The following is a 9,442-nucleotide window of genomic DNA, read 5'->3' as shown; positions in this document are numbered from 1 at the left end:
TATTTCAAACATGAACACTATTTATTAGACCAAACACATTGAAATACGCAGACTCTGATATGTTCACACTCAAAGCCCATCAAGTTGTGATACTGATAACTTGAAAGGTGATATGTCAGTGTTGTGTGTCTGCTTGAAGAGGCTCTTCAAACTATACGCAGGGATTCAACTAAAGGGGCCCTTTATTCTCAAGTGTTCACTACTAAAATGAAGAATTTCCCGCAGCGGTCAATAAAACAACGCCAATCAATTCTTATTTCCTTCCCAGCTGTGCATGGATATACCAGTTAAATGTGGTTTTTTTGTTGTCATGCTGTTTCTGTAGATTGGCTTGAAGAGACCGGCTGAAGGGCCCAATCAGCGTCCGTCTGTCTGTGAGCTGATTGCCTTATCTGATGAGACTGAGATGTCTGTTACAGATGTGTGTGCTGCAGCGCTAGTGGCTTGCTGCTGAAAGCATGTGGATGCTTTGTAACGCCTTCATACAGTGTTGGTGAAGTGGAAATGAGAATATTCTTTGTGATGAAAAGCAGTTTGTTTGCTTTGTAGCTTGATCGGCGATGCTAAAGGGTGCGATGGTGTGTTTTCAATAGTCACCTCTTTGCTTTTTTTTTTTTTTTTTTTTTAGAGGAAGAGACACCATCTATGTTTCCTCCCCCAGAGCTTCAGAGCATCTTGCTCTACCAAGGGTTGGCTGAAACTGTCAAGAGGTCCCCAGGGCAAAAATGAATCTCCTGTTTTTCCCACTGTGTGTAAAGGTATTCTACGCTGGTAAACTGTCTCGCCCCAGAATTGCTGTGTGGTCATTTGAACACAAATAAATAAATAACATGTCAGCTATAAACTGAGATAATGAAGGTCTTAAAACTAGATTTTGACACAGCAGCCTTCTTCAAGACAGGAGAGACAAGTGGTGCTTATTTATAACCTACCAAACTAATTGTCTCTTACATTGGACAGTTCAGTGGTCCTAAAAGCCTTGAGCTGAGAGGTAGCTTCTCTTTCAAAATAAAAGACATCCTTCGATAAACACATCTTAACTTTTCAAATTAAGATGACTTGGATGCACTTTGCCATGCCGATCTAGTTTTTCCTCTTCTTTGTAGTGCATATTCCATCTGCCACTCCAGTGAGGTGGAAAGATGACAATGAGATCAGTTAAGATAAATTGATTTCAACATGTTCTGTGTGTGTTAAGTCCTCCAAATTAAAATATAAAATACATTGTCTGCAACAGCCCTCCAGACCCTATTATCAACAGGGTGACATTTGTCTGTGCCCTCCAATCCTCTAACAAATCACCACTGTTTCATGATGTGCTAATGCAATGGTTGAGGTTTGGTTAGGTTTGGGGAAATGTCATATTTGGGTTAAAATAAGTAATTTGTTAAGGTTAGAAAGACACTTTGGGTTGAAATGACTACTTCCTTAAGATTATGGAGCCCTCAATGTCATGTTTACAATAAAAAAAACATGTTAAGGTCAGGGAAGGATCAGCTTCATAGTAACAAGAAACCAAAGTTGTCTGTTGTGTTATACTAATACATGTTGCATAAAATGCATTCATGTTGCCTCCGTCTTCAGCAGTCATCAAGAGGATATGGCCTTACTGGGTTACAGGAAGCAATTAATGCGTGCGTGTGTATATATTGGATTAATTCAAGCATCAACACTCGTCTAATGACTTCATCATTGTGTGCTTTGACCTCAATAAAATGCCCTATAACTCAATTAATGTGTGCGGCAACCTCATTACAATTTGCCATGACCTCATCACACCACCGTGCAACACCGACAAACTGGAGCAGAGAAGATACTGGACCTGTTTGTCTACATGGGTCCGCTTTCATACCATTGGAGGCGGGGTTACAGGAAACGCTAGTGCACTTTCTGTACGGGTCGGAAGATTGCTGGAAGGTCCGGGTGAATTTATACTCGGAAGACAAACTTTTATGCTTCATGCAAAGCTAATCTAAACAATAGACGTTGCGAGGCAAATATATAATATATGAGCGCAGCAATATACATTTTTTTCCCTCAGCTGTTTGAGGTATAAATTATCATATTAACATTTTTTTCCTATTCCACACCCCCTGTAATTCACCAGATGATTTATAAACCCATTTTAGGAAAATGCATGAACTCAGAGATGTAGGAGTTGTATTTTAACACAGTTGCATGCATTTGAAAATGCCAGCGGGTAAAAATTACCAACAAACAGTAATCTTTCAGCCAGGAGACAGTTGTTTGTTCCCCATGTGAGACACGTCAACGTAGATTTTTTTTCTTCACATAACTTGCGTATTTCAGTTTATTTTAACTCAAAAGACGATCTTTTCCTAAACCTCACTAAGTAGCTTTGTCGCCTAAATCTAACTGAGTTGTGAAGTGTGTGTGTGAGTGTGTGTGTGTGTGTGTGGGGTGAAGACACACTGCTGAGCTTTAAATTGCTTACATCTCAAAACACCTGCCAGATGATGCGGAGGAACCCTGCTGGAAAGAGATGGCCTCAAAGAAAAGCAGCCATCTGTTCCTCCCTCCTGACACTGATATAGTGTGTGGGTGTATGTGTGATTGTATCAGCTTTTTTATCCATTCAGCTATCTTTGTGTATTTTAGGTGAAGAACCTGGACGGATAACTTGGGAGCATAGACGGAGAGTCGAACTGAAGATGCTGCCATCGCTCTTCACTGTGCTGCGGACCTTCGCTGAGCTGTAAGAACTCCACTTCCTTTTGTTAATGCCATGTTGTTGACGTGTATCAATCGACACCATCGGGTTGAGTGGATTAAACTCATATTCGCTACCACTTTTTTATCACAGCAGCTTAAAAGTGCTTCATATTTTGTTTACAAAATTATGTATTAAGAGCTATAAAATGTGTCGACTATAATTTTTTGTGGAAATTATGAAGTCCATTAGTTCCGGTTTCACAGAACCGGCCTCGGTTCTGTGAAAGGGGAAGAACAGGAATAAAGAAATAGCTAATTAGCCTTAAAACAAGCTATCAGAGGACTTCAACACTTTTGCAAACTGCATGTACAAATAATGAAATAAAATAACTCAACCCTATAGTGTAATTATGCTACTTTAAAAGGAATGTCATTTATTAGAAGATTTAATAAATATTAAACAACTTAATCCTTACCTTCACCAAATGTATATTACACATGGACATATCCTTATCTAACCCTGTCATGTAACCAGTGTTATGAGTTTATGCTTTTCTGATGGCGCTGCTTTTTTGTTCAATCTTAAATTTATGAGTTGTGGAACTTCTTCAAACGTTATTCCAACATCACTGAAAAACAAAATGCCATTCGTTCTGCATTTTAATTTTTTCCACTGTACTGTCTATTGGGTCATTAGGTTTCAGTTTACGCTCCCTATCATTATATCCCTTGCATCACTAAAACATTTCCCCTCCCCACCAAACGGGGGCACACTTTGTTAACAGCTGTCTAACAGCTTTGGGGTGGTTATGACACTTAATTACGGCAATTTATCATCACGTCCCGAGCCGGTGTGCCTAAGGGACTCGGGTTAGAGAGGGAGAGGTGGCAAAAAAAGTTGTGCATGCACTGGGACTGCTGATGCAGAGAGCTGGCCATAAAGCACTAATGGATGTCAGGCTGCTGAGAAAGCACAGGTCTCTGAGAAACACCTCATCATCAGCCACAGCACTGATGTCTCAGCAGCACGACCTGTGCTGTATAACAGGTGCCACAACCTCGAAGTCGGTCGGAAGAACAAATGGGACAGATGGTGGAAAGAGAGGGGGGGGGGGCATTGTATTTTTTTTATGTTATATTAGAGGGAAGGCATAGGAGCAGAAAGGGATGTTTTGTTGTTTGGAGCTTAACATCGGCAGTAGGTTGAAATAATGTTCTGTGGGTTGTTCCTCAGTTGGTGATTTATATTCACTTTCTGGGGAAATGGCAATGTTCATTTTTTTCCCCCCAGCTTTTTTTGTTGTTGTTCACATTGGCCAGCAGTTAGATAGGGAAATCCAGTAAAAGACTATGATATAATAGTAAGGAAGAGGGCGAGCATTAACAGCAGCATTACGCAGACGTGCAGATCAAACTTCAGAGGAGCGCTCGGCTTAGAAGGACAGCAGTGATAAATGATGAAGGGTGTCACAAACACCTGCTTCAGATGCACTCACATCAGTCTGGCAAAATCACATGGGGGAGAGCTGAAGTAGGGCGGAAGATAATTGTAGGTCAAAATGTACTTCGGGAGAACGACATCTTGGATGTGGACACATGCACAGTTGCTTGAATGCTGTTCATTTGTCATCGGCGGTCTTTATGCGTGTGGACAGGTGTTGGGTACACACAGTATTACGGCTGTAATCAGTGGTGGTGTATCTGAAATAACTGTAAAGAAAATTCATCTTCATAAATCATGGCTCAGAAAAAGATTTGTCTCCTGTTAATCCTTCAGGTTTAAATGACACAAAAACACAATATGATTCTACATTCATGAATGATGTATATCCTGGCGCTAAACATTTACAAATTGATATTTTATTTTTTAGGATATGAAAAGTAAATTTGACCTGTGACAAAATACTAAACTTTACATTAGGCTACATTTTGTTATCTTTTCTTATCTTGTGGTCTTGTGGTCTTATCTTATTTTTTTTGTAGCCTGGTTACAAACCTCTGAAATACGTCATACATGTCAGATTTCGTCAACTATTAAGATACAGTAGTGAGTAATGATGATTACAACAATGAATGAAGAGAAACAAACTACAGTGTTTAGGGCTTTGATGGCTGCTAAAAAGTGGATGAACTACACTCAGTACTGTGCCAGAATGCATTTAGTGTTGACAGACACTAAGGTGGCGTTCCCGTCTACACCTGCTGTGTAGACACGATGTAGTCTACAGCCACGCTAGCAGCTGAAGTTGTACGCACAGCGGTGCTTTGGGCTAAATGCTAACGTTGACATGCTAACATGCTCACACTGTCAAAGCAAATGTACTGACGTTAGTGGGTATAAAAAGTTTACCATGTTCACAATCTTAGTTTAGTGTGCTAGCATGCTAACGTTTGCTAATTGGCACTAAATGCAAAGCACAGCTGAGGTTGATGCGTAATTATGAGTCCCACTAGTCTTCTTGGAAATGTCCTGCCCTGCTTAGCTGGTTTAGGCGGAGACGATTGGTTACGGTTAGGCATAGACCTCAAGTAGTTAGGGTCAGGATAGCCCATTGGTCAGGGCATAGGACCTGAACAAATCAGGTTAACAATACTTCGGCCAGCATGGACACCTGGCCAATCCTGGCGCTTGAATACTGCAAATGCGGATCTTGCCAATAAAAGCAGTGGGATTCATAATAAACGCAAGGTTGATGAGTGTGTCAGTTTTGCAGGTATTTGGTCATAAACCAAAGTATTGGATAAATTAAACGTTTGTCCTGATGAAGCTATGGGAATACCAACATCCAATTCATCCTAAGGGGACATGAATCTGTTTACCAAATAGTTCATGGCAATCCATCCAACAGTTGTTTGGACATTTGGACCAAAGTGGTGGACAGACTGACTGACCGACATAGCCATCCAGTGCACTTAATCTCTGTCTTGTGTCTTAAACATTTCAACCGTTATGTTGCATTTGCTCACGCCCATGAGCCCATAATTCATAGCGTGTGTCTTACCTGTGGGACTGCCTATTAGAAAACATCAACATGAGCTGTGTCTGACATAATACCACCAGCTAGACTGGAGTCAGCACTCTTTTTGTGCATGCAGCGTGAAATCCTGAGTCAAGCATTTGGCACACAACATTTGAGCATATTCTTAGCAATCTACACAGTTCAGCCTCAAAGCTGCACAGAACGAGACGTGTACTCAGAAGTGATTCCCTATGGCATGATGCTCCAGCTTGTTGTTATATAGGAGCAGTCTGCTGCCAGTGTTGAGGGCAGTGATCTTGCTTCGCCTCATCAGAAACTCCCAAAACGGCGTCAAATCAAGAGATCTTCATGCAAGTATGCTAAGCAGGGATGCAGTTGTTGCGTGTTGCTCGGTGTGCAGGTGTCTGGGGCTGTACGCATGTAATCAGTGCTCAGGGGGTTTCGTCTGAAGTAGACTAATCAGAGGAAAGATTGAGCTTCTAACAGCAGGTGTAAATCAGCAATGATTATCTCTCTGTCTCTTTCCCCTCTTCTTCTTCTCGGCCTCTTTCTTTTCCTCTCTCAGCATGAATGAGCTCACCATTAGGCAGAACAATGCTAAATGGACCCATGCCTTCCGCCCATGCTGCCCTTGCCAAGCTCTGGCTTCATATGGCTCCTTTGCTCTCAGCTTCCTATGTCCTTCCTGCATTGCCAATCCTGTTTCTCTTTCTTTCATGTCTTTCATCCGCCTGTCAGATTTAATGAAGCAGGGAGATCTAATAGAAGCATGAAAGGTTAGGTGCTTAGATATTTAGCAGTAGAGATGGTTGGAGAGGTCATGTTTCTCTTTTCTTTTAGCTCTTGATTTTACAGAACATTTCTGCACTCATATCTACCGTCTACTGTGAAAATGTTTTCTTCTGTAAAGGAGAAACAAAACATAGATTTTTTCAGCAGAGAGACAAAAAAGAGTGACTTTGACTTTTCAAGCCAATGGTGGGAGGTGAAAAAGGCTGCTATGAGTGTTGTGCCAACATCACACCTCTCTGTTTGCCACCAGGTTCAAGGAAACCTGTTACTGTTTTGGAAACTGAAGCCACAGATCAGATACAACTGTCATGGGTGATGCAGTGTCTTGAAAGAGCAAAAAGTAAGACTTGGCAACAAGGAGAGGGTGAAGGGAGTAATGTTGACATTGTATTATATTTACTCTCACCAGGGGCCTTGTCAGGCCAGTGGAGTACTGTTCCAAGTGCCCTCATTTGTAATCCTCACTCATCTGTGACAAACTGCCTGTCTGGGCACCTGTTTGAGAGAAGCGAAGCTCACCAGGGTGAGGTTGGGAAGGCTGATCTGGTCCGATGGAGGAAGACCCGGGATGGACAAACTCACTGACTGACACAGATACTTGTGAAAACAGGTCTAAACATATACTTATTATATTAACACTAGCACAGGTATGTATTATTAATTATCTTTGCCACTCATTCAATGACACTAATGGACATTTTTCTTCTCTCAATCATGTGATATTTGGTGCAGAATGAGCCAACATTTTATATGGGCTGAGGGTCAATAGAGGGATTTTCAGAGTTTGCTTAGAAATGTGTGTTGGGGTGAATGGGGTGCTGTGGTTGGGGATGAGCAGGGGAGTCAGTATTGTTTTTTTTTTATTTTTGAACCTCTGTAATAGGTTCATTAACATTGTAGTGCTGTTATGATATACAGAACTTTCGGTCATTTCACTGTCTCTCTCTCTCTGTAAGTTTGACTGTTTCTAAACCTGTCTGCGCTGTCATTGATTGGAGATTTTAATGTATCATTTGTATCTGCATGTAGGTCCCTGCTGGTGATACAATAAGGCTTTTATTTACCTAGGAGAGCAGGGATGAACATATGCACTGCACAAATACGAGCATACTGCACATACTGTAGATACACTATACTCCCATGCATAAGCAAAACGAATATAAGCACACACTACATAAACATGCATATAGAACCCCACACATAACATAAGGAGCAGAATGCCTCAGCAGATGCTGTGTGGTTGTAGGGATCAGATGGACACTGTTGTATCTGTACTCGAGGAGTCAACGTTGTGTTTGTAGACAGTAGGACGCCTGATTAAATCTGGCTGGAGCCATCTGTCCCCGCATCTCTCTGCACACAGACTGGCTGTGAGACCGCTCTGCACACGGCTACGTTGGCATTTTGTTTCTTACCAGTTTATAGCACTCTTAAAAAATGCAGTGTCAACAAAGTTTGAGAATTGTTTCAATGTTCTAGTGACTCGTAATTAGTTTGATCAAACAAACAAAAGGATCTTCACTGCAGCTGAAGAGTTGGATGAGAAGTTTGGTACCACTCTCAGGACATATGAGGGTGGTACCGATCTCTTCATTGAACTCTCAGTAAGAAAGCCAATGAGTGTATTTCCCAAAATGTCAAACTTCTTTCAATAGGATACATAACTTTATAAGCTGTAATATGTGGACGTGTCTCCTCGATGGACAGCCTCAACACCAAATATTAGCGTATGTAGCTAATTTCTGCAAAATCTAAAATTGAGAGCATAGGAGTCATAGGGCTTTTTCACAACAAACATTGTGACTTATTGTAAGAAAAGCTAAGGTAACATTAACAGTTGCTTCTGTTCTGTTCACATACTCCAGTGAGTCATGACAGTGTCACGGTGAGCCAGCTGGCACAATACCAGGACTCTGAAACTGAAGCGGCTAAATAGAATTCAGCCATTTATCAATGTGTAGCAAAAGGACCTTTGACAGTAATTAAGACATGAAGACCTGGTTTGATGAGAAAATCTGAATTATGGTCCTCCCACTTGTCTTCATAATAAAAGCTTCAAAAACGGTCATAACAAAGTCACAAGAACAAAAGGGTACAGTGCAGTGAAGGTCTCGAGCCAATTTAGTTTAAACCACTGCTCAGAAAGTGCCAGCTCAGTGCACCAATTGACTGAGACGAACCTCTCCCACAGTCCTCTCATTCACGACCTTTCGAATTATTGCTGATTAGGAGCACTAAGTCGCCTCCAGCGAGGATAAAAAGGAAGCAGGCAGAGGAGAGGAGAGGTGGAGGAGGGCCATCCTATCTAAACACCAGTGTGTACTGAGAGTATTTTCATTCAGCGTTGGCAGTCTTTCCACTGGGCTGAACACACACTCTGCTGATAGAGTCATCAGGCATTCAGTTAAGTTGTTTTTTCAGCAAACACTGACTGTTTCACTGTCAGGGGTTTTCTCACGGCTTTATGATAAAAAGGAGCATCTGAAATTGGTCACGGCGCAGCAGGCTTAGCAGACATTCCACACATCCCTCTACCCAGCAACGTTCCCCAGCTCGTCCTGAGGCATTCCCAGGATCAGACCAGATATATAATTTCTCCAGCGTGTTCTGGGTCTAACTCCGAGGCCTTTTACCAGTCGCATGTGCATTGACCACCTCTAAAGGGAGGCCTACAATCTATCTTGATCAGATGTCAGAACCACCTCAGCTGGCCGCTTTTGACATGAAGAAGAGTTCCCCTCCCCCTTTCTAAGGCTGAGCCCAGCTACCCTACATAGAAAGCTCATGTTGGACTTTTGTATCCGCAATCGCATTCTTTCGGACACTAGCCAAAGCTCATGACCATAGGTGAAGGTCGGAACGTAGATGGACTGCCCTCGCTCAACTCCCTCTTCACCACAACAGCCCAATACAACGCAACCTCACTGCTGACAGATAACCACCTGTCCATCTCTTGCTCCATTTTACCCTCATGGTCTGATGGTTTACAGAACCAA

General features: G+C 41.9%; 1 protein-coding gene across 1 annotated transcript in view; it reads left to right on the top strand.

The window, feature by feature from the left end:
• Positions 1-2,707: 2,707 nt before the first annotated feature.
• The window catches only part of sphkap (SPHK1 interactor, AKAP domain containing), a 46,356-nt gene continuing 39,621 nt past the window's right edge, over positions 2,708-9,442 (top strand). The window contains exon 1 of the mRNA XM_068709057.1: positions 2,708-2,716. The gene's annotated coding sequence lies outside the window, so the exon portion shown is untranslated. The remainder of the gene's footprint in view (positions 2,717-9,442) is intronic.

Source organism: Cebidichthys violaceus, unplaced genomic scaffold (assembly GCF_023349555.1).
Source record: "Cebidichthys violaceus isolate CVI_PGR_0920_01 unplaced genomic scaffold, fCebVio1.0.p SCAF_1, whole genome shotgun sequence".
Classification (NCBI taxonomy): Eukaryota; Metazoa; Chordata; class Actinopteri; order Perciformes; family Stichaeidae; genus Cebidichthys; species Cebidichthys violaceus.
Note: the sequence above shows the minus strand (reverse complement) of the source record. Positions and strands in the feature narration are given on the sequence as shown.